This window comes from Bufo gargarizans, chromosome 10, assembly GCF_014858855.1.
Source record: "Bufo gargarizans isolate SCDJY-AF-19 chromosome 10, ASM1485885v1, whole genome shotgun sequence".
Taxonomy (NCBI): domain Eukaryota; kingdom Metazoa; phylum Chordata; class Amphibia; order Anura; family Bufonidae; genus Bufo; species Bufo gargarizans.
Genome location: NC_058089.1, coordinates 82,430,123 through 82,449,231, shown reverse-complemented (window position 1 = coordinate 82,449,231; position 19,109 = coordinate 82,430,123). Strand labels below are relative to the sequence as shown.

Below are 19,109 nucleotides of genomic sequence, written 5' to 3'. Positions count from 1 at the left end.
CTCTAGTATAAAGCCATATATGCTCAGGGTGCTACCAGACCATCAGGTTTGGGGCATATTATACATACATTGGGGCTCATTTATGAACTGATATACGTCACTTTTGTGCCGTATATCAGTCACAGATTTTGTTGCACGCCATTTTCCACAAAACTATATACCAATCTGCTCAGCTCTCCCTGCTCTATTAAATAGTGCCTGTACCTTACGTTGTGTTCATGGTGACCATTTCCCTTTAATGGTGATGGCTCATCATTGGTAGTCCAGACCAGTAAAAGGATTAATATTCTAACAGCACCTTTACTTCAAGCTACATGACTCCTTTCTCTTGCTATACAAGGATGAAGCTGTAGTACTGCATGTTCTCACATGCAGACACGGTAGCAATCTCTCAGCTCAATAAAGATTCATTGTTTTTGTGCAGCAGATCCCTGGATATTAGATATCCACATCAGCGATATTTCCGCTTCAAGCATTTGCAAGTTCATGAGGTGATCTGTTGCACATTTATACACAAGCTGAGTATCAGGAACGAGCATTCATTCAAAAATTTGTTCCATGTAAAGAAATCTTAAAGGGGTATTCCCATTGCATCCTTTCATACTTACCTGCTGCCAGCGTGCCGTTCACTTCCTGGGTTCTGGCTGGGGGCGGGCTTCATCTTGATTAACTTCTTCTCCCGGCCGGGCGCTGGACTGAATACGTATGCCGCCGCACATGCACCATGGTGACTTATCCCTGGCCAGTATAGTATAGAGCTGGCGTGCGCGTTTGCCGTTCTGTACTATTCTGGCCAGGAAGAAGTCACCACGGCGCATGCGTGACGGCATGCAGGTTCAGGACAGCGATCGGCCCGGCCGGGAGAAAAGAAGGAGTCTTCTGCGCAAGTGTGGCCATAGGGATTCTGGAGAAGAGCGGTGGCCGTAACCAGGGGAGACAGAATGACAACAATGAGGTAAGTGGGGATTAATTTTCTCCTAAAGGGTGGGAATTGGTTAATCAAATATATTTACAAAAATGATCACTGTCAAATGATTAACAGATTTAACAGTGATCATTATGATGGGAATACCCCTTTAAGCCTCCAATATAATGTAGAACAGACTATGATGCTTTCCAAGGATGGCTCCAGGCTAAGGTCCACTAGAGGGCCATGCCATTTGCTCTGCTATGTAATCAAAAAATTATCTATTTGTTTTCCTTTCATTACCTGCAGAGAAGGGTAAGAAGCTATCTACTTTCAGCAACTCTCCTTCAGAATTCAGGAAGTTCTCAGGATTAAACTCATGTGGATACTTCCACAATTGCTCATCATAGTTCAATGAGGACAGATCTGGGATGATCATTATTCCCTAATTGCAAATAAAAGATGCAGATAAAGAATTAAATAGATTATTACATATACACAAAAAGAAAATGGAATCCAATAAAAATGGTAGCCTTAATTTGTCAAGTGATAAAAACTCCCATATGCAGATACACTCTCATCTATATTTCTGGGATCAATACATCAAGATCCTTACTCATGACTAGGGATGAGCGAACTCGAACTGTATAGTTCGGGTTCGTATCGAATTTTGGGGTGTCCGTGACACGGACCCGAACCCGGACATTTTCGTAAAAGTCCGGGTTCAGGTTCGGTGTTTGTCGCTTTCTTGGCGCTTTTTGACGCTTTCTTGGCGCTTTTTGAAAGGCTGCAAAGCAGCCAATCAACAAGCGTCATACTACTTGCCCCAAGAGGCCATCACAGCCATGCCTACTATTGGCATGGCTGTGATTGGCCAGAGCACCATGTGACCCAGCCTCTATTTAAGCTGGAGTCACATAGCGCCACCCGTCACTCTGCTCTGATTAGCGTAGGGAGAGGTTGCGGCTGCGACAGTAGGGCGAGATTAGGCAGATTAACTCCTCCAAAGGACTTGATTAATTGATCGATCTGCAGCTGTGGATCATTGAGCTGCTGATACTCAATTGCTCACTGTTTTTAGGCTGCCCAGACCGTTTGTCAGTCACTTTTTTCTGGGGTGATCGGCGGCCATCTTGTGTCTTGTGGTGCGCCAGCACAAGCTGCGACCAAGTGCATTTAACCCTCAATGGTGTGGTTGTTTTTTGGCTAAAGCTTACATCAGGGTGAAGCTGTCACACCAAGTGCATTTAACCAGCAATAGTCTGTTTATTTTTTGGCCATATACTACATCAGGGGCAAGCTGCGCCTGTCACCAAGTGCATTTAACCCTCAATGGTGTGGTTGTTTTTTGGCTAAAGCATACATCAGGGTAAAGCTGTCACACCAAGTGCATTTAACCAGCAATAGTCTGTTCATTTTTTGGCCATATACTACATCAGGGGCAAGCTGCGCCCGTCACCAAGTGCATTTAACCCTCAGTAGTGTGGTTGGTCAAGCTGTCACACCAAGTGCATTTAACCAGCAATAGTCTGTTCATTTTTTGGCCATATACTACATCAGGGGCAAGCTGCGCCTGTCACCAAGTGCATTTAACCCTCAGTAGTGTGGTTGGTCAAGCTGTCACACCAAGTGCATTTAACCAGCAATAGTGTGGTTATTTTTGGGCCATATCCCAGTCTAATTCTGTCAGTAAATCCATACCGGTCACCCAGCGCCTAAATACTAGGCCTCAAATTTATATCCCGCTAAATCTGTCGTTACCGCTGTCCTGTTCTGGCTGGGCAAGTTATTTAGTGTTCGTCAAAGCACATTTTTTGTTCTGGGTTGAAAAACAATTCCCAATTTAGCAATTTCCTAATTTAGTGGATTCTGCTGTATCAGAGCTATTTGAAATCTATCCCTAAAAGGGTATATAATATTCAAAGAGAAATATATAGTATTAACTGGTATGGAAATAGACAGTAGCAGCGGTACCCTTAGGGGAGTAGGGTTAAACTCCTAAATAAGGTAAAGTTAAAAGGATGCGGGAACCGCGCTCTAAATACAAAATGAATGTCAGTGAGTCTATCCTGCAAATATACGGGAAAAAAAGAAGTCCAGTTAATGAAGATGGAAAGTTCTCTGGAACAAAATGTTCATAAGATATTTAAACAGTTCCCCTGCTACTGATCCATAAGTAGCATAACTCCGGACCCAAAAGAGAGGTGAACGCTGCTGGACAAATGTCAGTAATTCGTCCACAGACGACTCCTGCAGATCCACAGATCTCACGCTGAAAATCCAGCCTCTGAATCCAACCACCGTACCTTCAAAGGAATAAAGACAGATGGTGCAGTACCCTCGGTATCTTCAATAGTAAGATTTTTATTGTACTTACAATCAGGAAGTATAAAATTTGCACATATAAAAGGCCCGACCCGGGTTTCGCTGAGATCTGTGGATCTGCAGGAGTCGTCTGTGGACGAATTACTGACATTTGTCCAGCAGCGTTCACCTCTCTTTTGGGTCCGGAGTTATGCTACTTATGGATCAGTAGCAGGGGAACTGTTTAAATATCTTATGAACATTTTATATAATATTCAAGGTGCACATAGGGTCATTCAGAATAACTTCACTCACACGCTACTGTGCATTTCCAAGTCTAATTCTGTCAGTAAATCCATACCGGTCACCCAGCGCCTAAATACTAGGCCTCAAATTTATATCCCGCTAAATCTATCGTTACCGCTGTACTGTTGTGGCTGGGCAAGTTATTTAGTGTCCGTCAAAGCACATTTTTTGTTCTGGGTTGAAAAACAATTCCCAATTTAGCAATTTCCTAATTTAGTGGTTTTTACTGTATCAGAGCTATTTGAAATCTATCCCTAAAAGGGTATATAATATTCAAGGTGCACATAGGGTCATTCAGAATAACTTCACACACACGCTACTGTGCATTTCCAAGTCTAATTCTGTCAGTAAATCTATACCGGTCACCCAGCGCCTAAATACTAGGCCTCAAATTTATTTTCAGCTGAATTTGAATACAATACATTGGGCCAAATAATATTTTTGTTGTTGTGGTGAACGATAACAATAAGGAAAACATCTAGTAAGGGACGCGGACGTGGACATGGTCGTGGTGGTGTTAGTGGACCCTCTGGTGCTGGGAGAGGACGTGGCCGTTCTGCCACATCCACACGTACATCCAAGTGTACCAACTACCTCAGGTCCCAGTAGCCGCCAGAATTTACAGCGATATATGGTGGGGCCCAATGCTGTTCTAAGGATGGTAAGGCCTGAACAGGTACAGGCATTTGTCAATTGGGTGGCCGACAGTGGATCCAGCACGTTCACATCATCTCCCACCCAGTCTTCTGCAGAAAGCGCACAGATGGCGCCTGAAAACCAACCCCATCAGTCTGTCACATCACCCCCATGCATACCAGGGAAACTGTCTGAGCCTCGAGTTATGCAGCAGTCTCTTATGCTGTTTGAAGACTCCGCTGGCAGGGTTTCCCAAGGGCATCCACCTAGCCCTTCCCCAGCGGTGAAAGACATAGAATGAACTGACGCACAACCACTTATGTTTCCTGATGATGAGGACATGGGAATACCACCTCAGCATGTCTCTGATGATGACGAAACACAGGTGCCAACTGCTGCGTCTTTCTGCAGTGTGCAGACTGAACAGGAGGTCAGGGATCAAGACTGGGTGGAAGACGATGCAGGGGACGATGAGGTCCTAGACCCCACGTGGAATGAAGGTCGTGCCACTGACTTTCACAGTTCGGAGGAAGAGGCAGTGGTGAGACCGAGCCAACAGCGTAGCAAAAGAGGGAGCAGTGGGCAAAAGCAGAACACCCGCCACCAAGAGATTCCGCCTGCTACTGACCGCCGCCATCTGGGACCGAGCACCCCAAAGGCAGCTTCATGGAGTTCCCTGGCATGGCACTTCTTCAAACAATGTGCTGACGACAAGACCCGAGTGGTTTGCACGCTGTGCCATCAGAGCCTGAAGCGAGGCATTAACGTTCTGAACCTGAGCACAACCTGCATGACCAGGCACCTGCATGCAAAGCATGAACTGCAGTGGAGTAAACACCTTAAAATCAAGGAAGTCACTCAGGCTCCCCCTGCCACCTCTTCTGCTGCTGCCGCCTCGGCCTCTTCTGCTGCTGCCGCCTCGGCCTCTTCCTCCACCTCTGGAGGAACGTTGGCACCTGCCGCCCAGCAAACAGGGGATGTACCACCAACACCACCACCACCTCCGTCACCAAGCATCTCAACCATGTCACACGGCAGCGTTCAGCTCTCCATCTCACAAACATTTGAGAGAAAGCGTAAATTCCCACCTAGCCACCCTCGATCCCTGGCCCTGAATGCCAGCATTCTTTAAACTACTGGCCTATGAAATGCTGTCATTTAGGCTGGTGGACACAGACAGCTTCAAACAGCTCATATCGCTTGCTGTCCCACAGTATGTTGTTCCCAGCCGCCACTACTTCTCCAAGAGAGCCGTGCCTTCCCTGCACAACCAAGTATCCGATAAAATCAAGTGTGCACTGCGCAACGCCATCTGTGGCAAGGTCCACCTAACCACAGATACGTGGACCAGTAAGCACGGCCAGGGACGCTTTATCTCCCTAACTGCACACTGGGTAAATGTAGTGGCAGCTGGGCCCCAGGCGGAGAGCTGTTTGGCGCATGTCCTTCCGCCGCCATGGATCGCAGGGCAACATTCTTTGCCTCCTGTTGCCACCTCCTCCTACTCGACTTCCTCCTCCTCTTCTTCCACCTGCTCATCTAGTCAGCCACACACCTTCACCACCAACTTCAGCACAGCCCGGGGTAAACGTCAGCAGGCCATTCTGAAACTCATATGTTTGGGGGACAGGCCCCACACCGCACAGGAGTTGTGGCAGGGTATAGAACAACAGACCGATGAATGGTTGCTGCCGGTGAGCCTCAAGCCCGGCCTGGTGGTGTGTGATAATGGGCGAAATCTCGTTGCAGCTCTGGGACTAGCCAGTTTGACGCACATCCCTTGCTTGGCGCATGTGCTGAATTTGGTGGTGCAGAAGTTCATTCACAACTACCCCGACATGTCAGAGCTGCTGCATAAAGTGTGGGCCGTCTGTTCGTGCTTCCGGCGTTCACATCCTGCTGCTGCTCGCCTGTCTGCTCTACAGCGTAACTTCGGCCTTCCAGCTCACCGCCTCATATGCGACGTGCCCACCAGGTGGAACTCCACCTTGCACATGCTGGACAGACTGTGCGAGCAGCAACAGGCCATAGTGGAGTTTCAGCTGCAGCACGCACGGGTCAGTCGCACTACAGAACAGCACAACTTCACCACCAATGACTGGGCCTCCATGCGAGACCTGTGTGCCCTGTTGCGCTGTTTCGAGTACTCCACCAACATGGCCAGTGGCGATGACGCCGTTATCAGCGTTACAATACCACTTCTATGTCTCCTTGAGAAAACACTTAGGGCGATGATGGAAGAGGAGGTGGCCCAGGAGGAGGAGGAGGAAGAGGGGTCATTTTTAGCACTTTCAGGCCAGTCTCTTCGAAGTGACTAAGAGGGAGGTTTTTGGCAACAGCAGAGGTCAGGTACAAATTGGCCAGCCAGGGCCCACTACTGGAGGACGAGGAGGACGATGATGAGGAGGAGGTGGAGGAGGATGAGGATGAAGCATGGTCACAGCGGGGTGGCACCCAACGCAGCTCGGGTCCATCACTGGTGCGTGGCTGGGGGGAAAGGCAGGACGATGACGATACGCCTCCCACAGAGGACAGCTTGTCCTTACCCCTGGGCAGCCTGGCACACATGAGCGACTACATGCTGCAGTGCCTGCGCAACGACAGCAGAGTTGCCCACATTTTAACGTGTGCGGACTACTGGGTTGCCACCCTGCTGATCCACGCTACAAAGACAATGTGCCCACCTTACTTCCTGCACTGGAGCGTGATAGGAAGATGCGTGAGTACAAGCGCACGTTGGTAGACGCGCTACTGAGAGAATTCTCAAATGTCACAGGGGAACAAGTGGAAGCCCAAGGCCAAGGCAGAGGAGGAGCAAGAGGTCGCCAAGGCAGCTGTGTCACGGCCAGCTCCTCTGAGGGCAGGGTTAGCATGGCAGAGATGTGGAAAAGTTTTGTCAACACGCCACAGCTAACTGCACCACCACCTGATACGCAACGTGTTAGCAGGAGGCAACATTTCACTAACATGGTGGAACAGTACGTGTGCACACCCCTCCACGTACTGACTGATGGTTCGGCCCCATTCAACTACTGGGTCTCTAAATTGTCCACGTGGCCAGAGCTAGCCTTTTATGCCTTGGAGGTGCTGGCCTGCCCGGCGGCCAGCGTTTTGTCTGAACGTGTATTCAGCACGGCAGGGGGTGTCATTACAGACAAACGCAGCCGCCTGTCTACAGCCAATGTGGACAAGCTGACGTTCATGAAAATGAACCAGGCATGGATCCCACAGGACCTGTCCGTCCCTTGTCCAGATTAGACATTAACTACCTCCCCTTAACCATATATTATTGTACTCCAGGGCACTTCCTCATTCAATCCTATTTTTATTTTCATTTTACCATTATATTGCGAGGCTACCCAAATTTGAATGAACCTCTCCTCTGTCTGGGCCTAAATATATGCCAATCGACTGTTCCAATGTTGGGTGACGTGAAGCCTGATTCTCTGCTATGACATGCAGACTAATTCTCTGCTGACATGAAGCCAGATTCTCTTTTACGGGACCTCTCTCCTCTGCCTGGGTGCTGGGCCTAAATATATGACAATGGACTGTTCCAGTGTTGGCTGACGTGAAGCCTGATTCTCTGCTATGACATGCAGACTAATTCTCTGCTGACATGAAGCCAGATTCTCTGTTACGGGACCTCTCTCCTCTGCCTGGGTGCTGGGCCTAAATATATGCCAATGGACTGTTGCACTGGTGGCTGACGTGAAGCCTGATTGTCTGTTACGGGACCTCTCTCCTCTGCCTGGGTGCTGCTGGGCCTAAATATCTGACAATGGACTGTTGCATTGGTGGCTGACGTGAAGCCTGATTCTCTGCTATGATATGAAGACTGATTCTCTGCTGACATGAAGCCAGATTGTCTGTTACGGGACCTCTCTCCTCTGCCTGGGTGCTCGGCCTAAATTTATGAAAATGGACTGTTGCATTGGTGGCTGACGTGAAGCCTGATTCTCTGCTATGACATGCAGACTGATTCTCTGCTGACATGAAGCCAGATTCTCTGTTACGGGACCTCTCTCCTCTGCCTGGGTTCTGGGCCTAAATTTATGAAAATGGACTGTTACAGTGGTGGGTGACGTGAAGCCTGATTCTCTGCTATGACATGAAGACTGATTCTCTGCTGACATGAAGCCAGATTCTCTGTTACGGGACCTCTCTCCTCTGCCTGGGTGCTGGGCCTAAATTTATGACAATGGACTGTTGCAGTGGTGGCTGACGTGAAGCCTGATTCTCTGCTATGACATGCAGACTAATTCTCTGCTGACATGAAGACAGATTCTCTGTTACGGGACCTCTCTCCTCTGCCTGGGTGCCGGGGCCTAAATATCTGAGAATGGACTGTTCCAGTGGTGGGTGACGTGAAGCCAGATTCTCTGCTATGGGACCTCTCTCCAATTGATTTTGGTAATTTTTATTTATTTAATTTTTATTTTAATTCATTTCCCTATCCACATTTGTTTGCAGGGGATTTACCTACATGTTGCTGCCTTTTGCAGCCCTCTAGCCCTTTCCTGGGCTGTTTTACAGCCTTTTAGTACCGAAAAGTTCGGGTCCCCATTGACTTCAATGGGGTTCGGGACGAAGTTCGGATCGGGTTCGGATCCCGAACCCGAACATTTCCGGGAAGTTCGGCCGAACTTCTTGAACCCGAACATCCAGGTGTTCGCTCAACTCTACTCATGACCACAGCCGTCAGCCAGGTACATGACTATCTGATCCTCTCAGCATTAATTAATGCTAGAAGCATTAAATATTTACAGTATGTACTTGGCTGATGGCCGCAGGTACTCTCCTGAATTAAACTCTATTGCTGTCCTCGGTACAGTTAAATACTGCCGCGGGGGTGGCAATATTTTATGCTGCACTGTGAAATTAGGTTCTGCTAGGGCTGTATTTTGTGCTGCACTAAGCTATTGCTGACCCCTGCCTACTTCTGTTGTCCCTGCCTACATGTTTTGCTTTGCCTTCTGTCAATTTGAACCTACCTAGAACATGGGGCTACTTTTAGTTTTCTTCCAAGTGTTACTTTAAAGGGGTTGTCCCACAAAAAATATTCTACCATTTTCAAACCAGCGACTCCATCTGAATAATTTTGTATTTGCATGTAATAAAAATTTTAGCTCTAGGGCTCTTTTACATGAGCAGAACCGATGCGTGGAATCCAATACGTGAAAGAGAGCCAAGCCCCATTCCGGACAGCAGAGACACGGAGCATTAACATGATTGATAATGATTTTTGCCTCTCTGTGACCTTTTTACTACAAAATCACAGTCACAACTGTATCTCACTGTGATTTTGTAGTAATAAGATCATAGAGAGGCACGGAGCATTGCTAATTATGTTAATGCTCTGTGTTTCTGCTGTCGGGAACGGGGCTTGGCTCTCTTTCACACAGCAGATTACTGGCATGGCATCCGCTTGTGTGAAAGACTCCTAAGTTTATAAATAAAATGTATCTGTATAGCGCCACCTGCAGTTTGTTTTTTGACTTATTTCGTTGTCCTGCTCACTGAGATGACCACACATGCTCAGTTTCATCCTTCAACTGCCTCCTGAGCTGTGATAGGGAGAGCATGGACACGCCTCCTGAGCTGTGATAGGGTCAGCATGGACACGCCTCCTGAGCTGTGATAGGGTCAGCATAGACACGCCTCCTGAGCTGCAGCAGAAAAGACTGTCAGCTTGATATAAATCTAGCAGAGCAATAATTGTGCAGATCATGTGGGGTACAAGGCTGGTTCTAGCTTTGTTAGAGATTCTAATGTACTATATGATGTCTGATTTTCATTTTTTTCATTAGTCATGGGATAACCCCTTTAAGTTCCCAGTCCGCCCCTGTTAAAAAAGGGAATTTAGTGGTATGCACATACAACTTTGGCAGACATATTTAAAGAGAGAGATACAGTGCTACCACCAGACCTCCAGGGAGGAGAGCAGGATGCCGAATAACTCACATCCGCGGGAAGGGAACATTCTACTCCCTCCAACTTCTGGGTCCCTGTGCAGGTTTGCATAGTCAATATGTCTGTCTCTGAAACACTGAAACAGACATTATTCACTCTTATATAGAGATGTCCCGAACTATTCGCCAGCTTGTTTGCATTCGCCGCTGCGGGCGAACATATGCGATGTTCGGTCCGCCTCCTATACGTCACCATTGAGCAAACTTTGACCCTGTACCTCACAGTCAGCAGACACATTCCAGCCAATCAGCAGCAGACCCTCCCTCCCAGACCCTCCCACCTCCTATCAAAAAGCAAGGATAGCATCCATCTTAGATTAATTCTGAAGCTGCAGTGCCACAAAGTTGTAATCGCAATGCGATTAATACAGGTTATATTAATCGCATTGCGATTACAACTTAGAGCTGGGTTCCTAATGGTTATATTGATAGAATATAATGAAGATTGAGAATATAGTGCTATATTCGTTGTCAGTTCTAGCAATACAACCATTAGGAACTCAGATCTAAGTTGTAATCGCAATGTGAATAATGCAGGTTATATTAATCGCATTGCGAATTCAAGCTAGCGAATGCAAGCTAAGTTCCTATTGGTTGTATTGCTAGAATTGACGAATATAACGAATATAGCACTATATTCTCAATCTTCATTATATTCTAGCAATACAACCATTAGGAACCCAGCAGCTCTAAGTTGAATTCGCAATGCGATTAATATAACCTGCATTAATAGCATTGCGATTACAACTTTCTCAAATCCGACAGTACATTCTAGCATGGAGCCGTTCCTATGGTGATGGGGACGCTCCATGAGCACGGAAGTCGGCAGAAGCTCTAAGTTGAAATCGCAATGTGATTAATTCAAGTTCTATAAATCGCATTGCAATTTCAACAGAACTTCTGCTGACTTCCGTGCTCATGGAGCGTCCCCATCACCATGGGAACGACTCCATGCTAAAATGTACTGTCGGATTTGACAAAGTTGAAATCGCAATGCGATTAATTCAAGTTCTATAAATCGCATTGCGATTTCAACTTACCACACTCTGCGTCAACTACGTAGTTTTCCATGGGAGTTTTACCATGGGTCCCCCTCCGGCATGCCACAGTCCAGGTGTTAGTCCCCTTGAAACAACTTTTCCATCACTATTGTGGCCACAAAGAGTACCTGTGGGTTTTCAAATTCGCCTTCCTATTGATGTCTATTGCGGTTCGCGAACATTTGCGGAAATTTGCGTTCGCTGTTCGCGAACGGAAAATTTTATGTTCGCGACATCACTATTCTTAAACAAATGTATTTGTTTATTAACTTCTGGGAGTGGTAAGCGTGTCCACAGCACATAGAGAAAAATAAGAAAGTAACAGGAAGAGGAAGGTGACAAAGATTAAACTCTTTACAGAACTAGGAAATGAACAAATGCTTCCCAACAAAGATCAGTGGAACCCATCTTTTGTCACTTTAAGACTAGGCTGGAGGTGTTTGTAGAGCTCTCACAAGAAAAGGCTAAATTTTTTGTCATAGAAAAATATTTGGGAATTACTGCCATACAAAAAAAAGATGTTTTCCCACCTTTGATATCGTATAGCCATTCAGCTGTACATCTTTTATAGGTGCATGAGAAACTCCCAATGGGACAACTGAGGAAAAGCGTTGGACTTCTAGAAGCACAGCTTGTGTGTATGGCATCCCTACTCGGTCTTCACAGTCAAGATGGTCTCTGTCTCCTCGAATTCTGTCTATTTCTTCCCGACACGTCTCTGAAAGAAGAGAAGATACATTGTATTGTTCACTTGATATTTAGCAACAGTGAGAAACGTACGATAGGAGATTCTGGACAGATATTACATGCCTTGTATCTCTGGATACATCATCATATACAGGAGACTCCACTCAAGGCTGGAAGATGTTGTCTCTGTGCCAGCAATAAACAGATCGGCTACAGAGATGAATAGATTTTCATTATCAAACGTTAACTTGTTTCGTTCTCCCTGCTCCTAATTTAAAAAAAATTAAAAACACACATGGAAATATTTCTTTGTTGCATATGGGAAAGCAAATAACCTGTCTATAATCCAGGCTTTTTCATTTATGATGTTACATGGTGTTGTACCTTTTCAAGCTCCTCCAGGTGTCATGGAACCATGAACCAGACGTACAACAAGAGATAAGTGGAAATAAGAAGGCTTTATTGAAAATCAAGCTGTAAGGCAAAAGTCCAAACGGATGGCTAAACCGAAGCAGGGTCTTGCGAAGCCAGAGGTCAGGAACCAGAAGGGTAGTCAGACGAAGCCTGGATCAGGAACCAGCAGGGTAGTCAGACGAAGCCTGGATCAGGAACCAGCAGGGTAGTCAGACGAAGCCAGGATCAGGAACCAGAAGCAGCAGCAGTCTTAGAAGCATGTGAACACAGGAGGACCAAGCAAGGAACTGAAGCCACAGACCTCCTATATATATGAGCTAGGCATCCAGCTCCTCCCAGTGGGAAGGAGAAGCCGCAGAGGTGGGAGGCTACAAGAAACCCAGAAACCAAGATGGCCGCCAGCACATGTCAAACGAAGGAGAACAGCAAGAAGGTAAGACCATGACAGTACCTCCCCCTCAAGGGCCCCTCCTCCGCGGAGTAAAGAACGGTTTCTGAGGGAAGCGTGCGTGGAAGGCTCGGAGCAAGGCAGGAGCATGGACATCTGCGGAGGGAACCCAGGAACGCTCCTCTGGACCATAACCACGCCAATGGACCAAAAACTGCACCCGACCGCGGACCAGGCGTGAGTCCAGGATATTTCTCACCTCATACTCCTCACGATTGCCCACTTGGACCGGACGAGGCCGAGGAACCGAGGAAGTGAAACGATTACACACCAGTGGCTTCAACAGGGAGACATGAAACACGTTGGAGATCCGCATGCCAGGAGGAAGCGCAAGGGCATAGGCTACCGGGTTTACCCTGCGAAGCACTCGGAAGGGACCAACAAAGCGAGGCGCCAGCTTGGGAGTGGGCACTCGAAGGTTGAGGTTGCGGGTGGACAACCATACGCGGTCTCCGACCTGGTAGGAAGGAGCGGGCGCTCGTCTGCGATCAGCCTGGAGTCTCTGGCGCTGCGCAGAGACCTCAAGGGACCTCTGGATCTGTACCCAAGAAGCACGTAGGACGGAAAGGTGATCCTCCACAGCCAGGAATATCCTGGGGAGAGAATACCTCCGGTAACACGGCAGGTTGGAACCCATAATTGGCCATGAAGGGAGACGTCCCAGAGGAAGAGTTCACCGCCGTGTTCCTGGCAAACTCAGCCCAAGGCAGGAGGTCAACCCAATTGTCTTGGTGATCGGAGACATAGCAACGAAGGAATTGCTCCAAGACCTGATTGGATCGTTCTGCAGCCCCATTGGACTGAGGGTGGTAGGCCGAGGAGAAAGAGAGATGAATCCCCAACTGGGAGCAAAAGGAGCGCCAGAACCTGGACACAAACTGACTCCCCCGATCCGACACAATCTCCTTGGGCAAACCGTGCAACCGGAAGACCTCCCTGGCAAAAATCGTGGCCAACTCTTGTGCAGAGGGTAACTTCTTGAGAGGAACACAGTGGCACATTTTGGAAAACCGATCCACAATCATGAGAATGACCGTATGGCCTCGGGATGCAGGGAGGTCCACAATGAAATCCATCCCCAGGTGTGACCATGGACGCTCCCCGGTGGCTATGGGTTGCAAAAGGCCCAACGGACGGTGCCGAGGGGATTTACTCTGGGCACAAACGGAGCATGCCGCTACATATGCGGCGATGTACGGAACGTAGAGAAGGCCACCAGAACAGACGTGAAACAGCCCAGGACAGCTGATTCTTTCCAGGATGCCCCGCGGCCTTGGAGTTATGGTAGGTTCGCAACAACCAAGTGCGCAACTCCTCAGGCACAAAACATCTGCCGTTGGGTCTCCCAGAGGGAGCACCAGATTGAGCCGCCAAAATCTGCTCACCCAGGGGAGAGGTCAGGCTGGTGCGAATGGCGGCCAGGATCTGATTCGGAGGTATGACCGAAGTCGGAATCGACTCCTCCCCGGACAGCTCGGAGTACTGCCGTGATAAGGCATCCGCTCTGATGTTCTTGGAACCGGGTAGGTAGGAGACCACGTAATTAAAACGTGACAAGAACAGAGCCCATCTGGCCTGACGTGGTGTCAATCTCTTGGCCTCAGAGAGGTAGGTCAGATTCTTGTGGTCCGTCAGGATGAGAACCGGAACCACCGAGCCCTCGAGCAAGTGCCTCCATTCTTTAAGGGCCTGCACGATGGCCAATAACTCCCTGTCACCAATCTGATAGTTGCACTCCGCGGAAGACAGTTTCCGGGATTAAAACCCACAAGGAAGCAGAGGATCCTCTGGTGTTCTACGCTGAGACAGAAGGGCGCCTACTCCCATCTCAGACGCGTCCACCTCGAGAACAAAAGGCAACCCAGGGTTGGGATGCGACAGAATCGGAGCCGACACAAAGGCGGACTTTAGAGCCTCAAAAGCTCGGATGGCCTCGAGCGGCCAGACCTGGGGATTACTGCCCTTCCTGGTCAGATCCGTGAGAGGCTTGGCTAGCATGGAAAAGTCCCTGATGAACTTCCGATAATAATTGGCGAAGCCCAAAAAGCGCTGCAGGGCACGAAGACCACTGGGCTGGGGCCACTGTAAGACAGCCGAAACCTTCTCAGGATCCATGGAGAACCCCTCAGCGGAAATGATGTAACCTAAGAAGGTTACCTGGGATCGGTGAAATTCGCATTTCTCAAGCTTACCGAACAGCTTGTTCTCTCGTAACCGTTGCAACACTCGTCTGACATCCAGAATGTGGGCCTCCATGGATTCAGAATATACCAAGATGTCATCCAAATAGACCACCACACACTGCTGCAACAGGTCACGGAAAACATCGTTGATGAATTCCTGGAAGACTGCGGGCGCATTGCACAACCCAAAGAGCATAACCAAGGATTCATAATGACCGATCCTGGTGTTAAACACGGTCTTCCACTCATCGCCCGCCTTGATCCTTACCAGGTTATATGCCGCCCTCAGGTCGAGTTTGGTAAAGACCGTGGCCCCTTTGAGGCGATCGAACAGCTCGGAAATCAAGGGTATCGGGTAAGCGTTCTTGATCGTGATGCGATTGAGACCCCTGTAATCGATGCAAGGCCTCAACTCACCGCCCTTCTTTTTCACAAAGAAAAATCCAGCCCCTGCCGGGGACGAGGATTTGCGAATGTGTCCGCGTGAAAGCGCCTCCCTCACGTACTCCTCCATGGCCTCATTCTCCGCTACCGACAGTGGATAGACTTTGCCACGAGGAGGAACGGCACCAGATTGTAACTCTATGGCACAATCGTATGGGCGGTGCGGAGGTAGGGCAACCGCACGCACCTTATCGAATACATCCCGGTACTCCTCGTATTCAGGAGGCAACAGAGAGTCCGAGGAAGTACACAGCAACTTGACAGACCCATGGATGCAACTAGCCCCACACTGCGGTGACCACGAGAGGATCTCGGCCGATCTCCAATCGAAAGTCGGATTATGCTTCTGGAGCCAGGGGTACCCCAAGACCACCGAGTAGTGTGGAGACGAAATAACCTGGAGACAGACCGACTCTCTGTGAACGGCACCAATGGCCATCCCCACTGGAAGGGTCTCATGAGTCACGTGTGGCGGCAGAAGGGGTCTGCCGTCTATCGCCTCAAGAGCCAGTGGGGAACCTCGAGGCTGCAGAGGAATGGAATTGGCGGCAGCGAACACACTATCAATGAACAAACCACCAGCACCAGAGTCCACCAACGCCTGGGTCGTCACCGAGCCCCCGACCCAGGAGAGGACAACAGTAATCAGTGGTTTGTCAACACGGGAAACCGGGGACGAGGAGACTCCACCCAAGATCTGCCCCCGACAGGATCTCAGGTGCGAGCGTTTCCCGGACGGTTCGGGCATGCCAACCGAAAATGCCCACTGAGACCACAGTACATGCATCGGCCCTCGCGTCTCCGGAGTGCCCTCTCCCCCTCGGACAGGCGAGCAAACCCCAGCTGCATGGGTTCACCCCCAGACAAGTCATCCCCAGGAGGCGTGGGAGGAGAGGGAGGCACGGGTGGGACAGCAAACGTAGGCGCCAATCTGTTAGAAGACCTCCGCAGGCTCTCCTTAAAGGAAGGTCTCTCCCTGAGTCTGGTGTCAATCAAAATCAGGAAAGAAATAAGAGACTCGAGCTCCACTGGTAGGTCCTTAGCTGCAACCTCATCCTTCAAGGCATCCGAGAGACCATGAGAGAAAGCAGCGACCAGAGCCTCATTATTCCAGCCCACCTCTGCTGCCAGGGTACGAAACTCAATGGCGTATTCAGCTACGGATCGTGAACCCTGTCTGATGGACATAAGGAGCTTCGCAGCAGAGGCAGCACGAGCCGGCACATCGAATACCTTCCGAAGAGAAGCAACAAAACCGGAAAACTCGGCAACCACCGGATTGTTGTTCTCCCATAAAGGGCTGGCCCAGGCCAAGGCCTTGTCCGAGAGCAGCGAGATCAAGAAGCCCACCTTTGATCTCTCAGTAGGAAAGGCATGTGGCAGCAACTCAAAATAAATGCCCACCTGGTTAAGGAAACCTCGGCACTGAGTTGGCTCTCCCCCAAAGCGCTGTGGAAGGGGGGCAGAACCGGTCATACCCCGAAACACCGCAGGCGCAGCAACAGGTGTCGGGGTAGACTCTGGCGCAACAACCGGAGCGGCAGTAGGAGCGGGCCCAGGAGCGACAACCGACCCATCGGCAACGGAAGCTAAATGAGCCGTGCGTTCAAGCAGGGTTTGCAACGCCACAGCGAACCGACCCAACAGGTGATCCTGCTGATCAAGTCTGGCAACCAGCGTAGGTAGCGAGGATGGCCCTGTACCGTCAGAATTATGGCTTGGTCCTAATGTCATGGAACCATGAACCAGATGTACAACAAGAGATAAGTGGAAATAAGAAGGCTTTATTGAAAATCAAGCTGTAAGGCAAAAGTCCAAACGGATGGCTAAACCGAAGCAGGGTCTTGCGAAGCCAGAGGTCAGGAACCAGAAGGGTAGTCAGACGAAGCCTGGATCAGGAACCAGCAGGGTAGTCAGACGAAGCCAGGATCAGGAACCAGAAGCAGCAGCAGTCTTAGAAGCATGTGAACACAGGAGGACCAAGCAAGGAACTGAAGCCACAGACCTCCTATATATATGAGCTAGGCATCCAGCTCCTCCCAGTGGGAAGGAGAAGCCGCAGGGTGGGAGGCTACAAGAAACCCAGAAACCAAGATGGCCGCCAGCACATGTCAAACGAAGGAGAACAGCAAGAAGGTAAGACCATGACACCAGGTAGCAGTCTATGTAATCTCTAGGTTGTCCAGGCACCCTGGTTCTCTTGTGCTGCTCTAAAACCCTTTCAAGGAAATCAAAGAAAACCCTCACATTTCTGAAGATCTTCTGATGAGGCAAGGGTAGGTGTTTGACAAATCCAAACGCACTGTATAGCTGAGAAGGGAACCACAGAAATGAACACATACTGGGGTGTAGTTATAGTGGAAGCAAGGAAAGCGGCTGCTTTTGGATCCCAACTCAGAAGGGGCCCACCCAGGAGGAGGACTAAAAGATTTTATTATCAGGGCCCCCTCAACAGTATTATAGAATGACATTATAAACAGTGACACTGTAGAAAATGGATGGAGTGAGTGCTGGGCCTCGTCTGAGAAAGTGATCGAGACTAGCCACAGGAGTAGGGGTTGCATAGGAAGAGGGGGTTGCAACCATTCAAAAATATGCTGTGGGGCCCAGCCGTTTCTAGTTATGCCACTGATCACATACAGGAAATATATGTTGGTGTAATGTATCCCTCACAAGGGCGTACATCATACAGATGCTCTGTGGCCTTTGAAATAAAAATCCCAACCCAGGTTGGTCTTATCCAATTTGTTACTGGGCAGAAAACCCATGCAGGACTCAACTATCCAGAGGGATTTCATTATTAGCGACGGAGGAAATAGGGAACTATCCCAAAAGTAATGAAAAGGGCATGAAGGAGGAACCAAACACCAGACCATTCTGTCCTGGGACCCACTCTCTTCTATGTATACCACCAATGCCCCATATAGAATACATGTAGTAGTCCTGGAATATGTACTACCCTAAAATAGTAATGTGTCTACCTACAATATCTGGTGGGTATGCATGATAATTCTTTTCAAAATAGGTGACACCGCTCACTAGCAATGTACAGAGGATAAAGAGACCCAAAGATAAAGAAAATAGAAATCCTCTTCTGGTGTATGTTCATGGCAAAAAAAAAAATCCTCCAGTTGTGGGACACTAGATCCTGGCGCTTAGGTGTACTCTCCCCTTGCCCCAACCTGGTTTTGGAAAGAATGACGATCAGTTCCCTGCTTTATTTGTGGGATCTGTGGAAAAGGGAAGCCCTGAAAGGTCCACACTACCTATAGGGAAGAAAGGTTAAAATGATCTTCACATGTTCCATAGGAGAGACATAGTCTTTGTTCATCACCCCAAATAGCTGGCCCATAAAGTGTCTTACCATAGCCCAAAAACTGGTTGCCATCTTCATATTTTCATGTATAAGGTTAAGTATATCTCGGAACGTTGAGTCGTTATACTCGTAACGCCTCCCAAACACAATCATACAAATTATGTTTGACACTGCATTATCAATGACAAAGTGTGGATCAAGTAGAGTATCTAAAAAATATAAATAAATAGTCATTGATTTTCAACATAAAGCTGATAATCTGTAGATACCGGAGATGACTATGGCTACAGTACGATCTACTTGTAAGGATTTAGTTGCACAATGTTCCTGTGACAAGCACTCCTTCTCCTCTATGTGTACAGGCAGGATAGTGACAGTCAGTGATATGTAGCTCTGGTCTGTGTGTACAGAAAGGGGCAGTTGTCAAAGTCAAACATTATTCTTACTACAGC

General features: G+C 48.5%; 1 pseudogene; it reads right to left on the bottom strand.

Annotated features, from left to right (window-relative positions):
* The window catches only part of LOC122920072, a 35,279-nt pseudogene that overhangs the window by 552 nt on the left and 15,618 nt on the right, over positions 1-19,109 (bottom strand).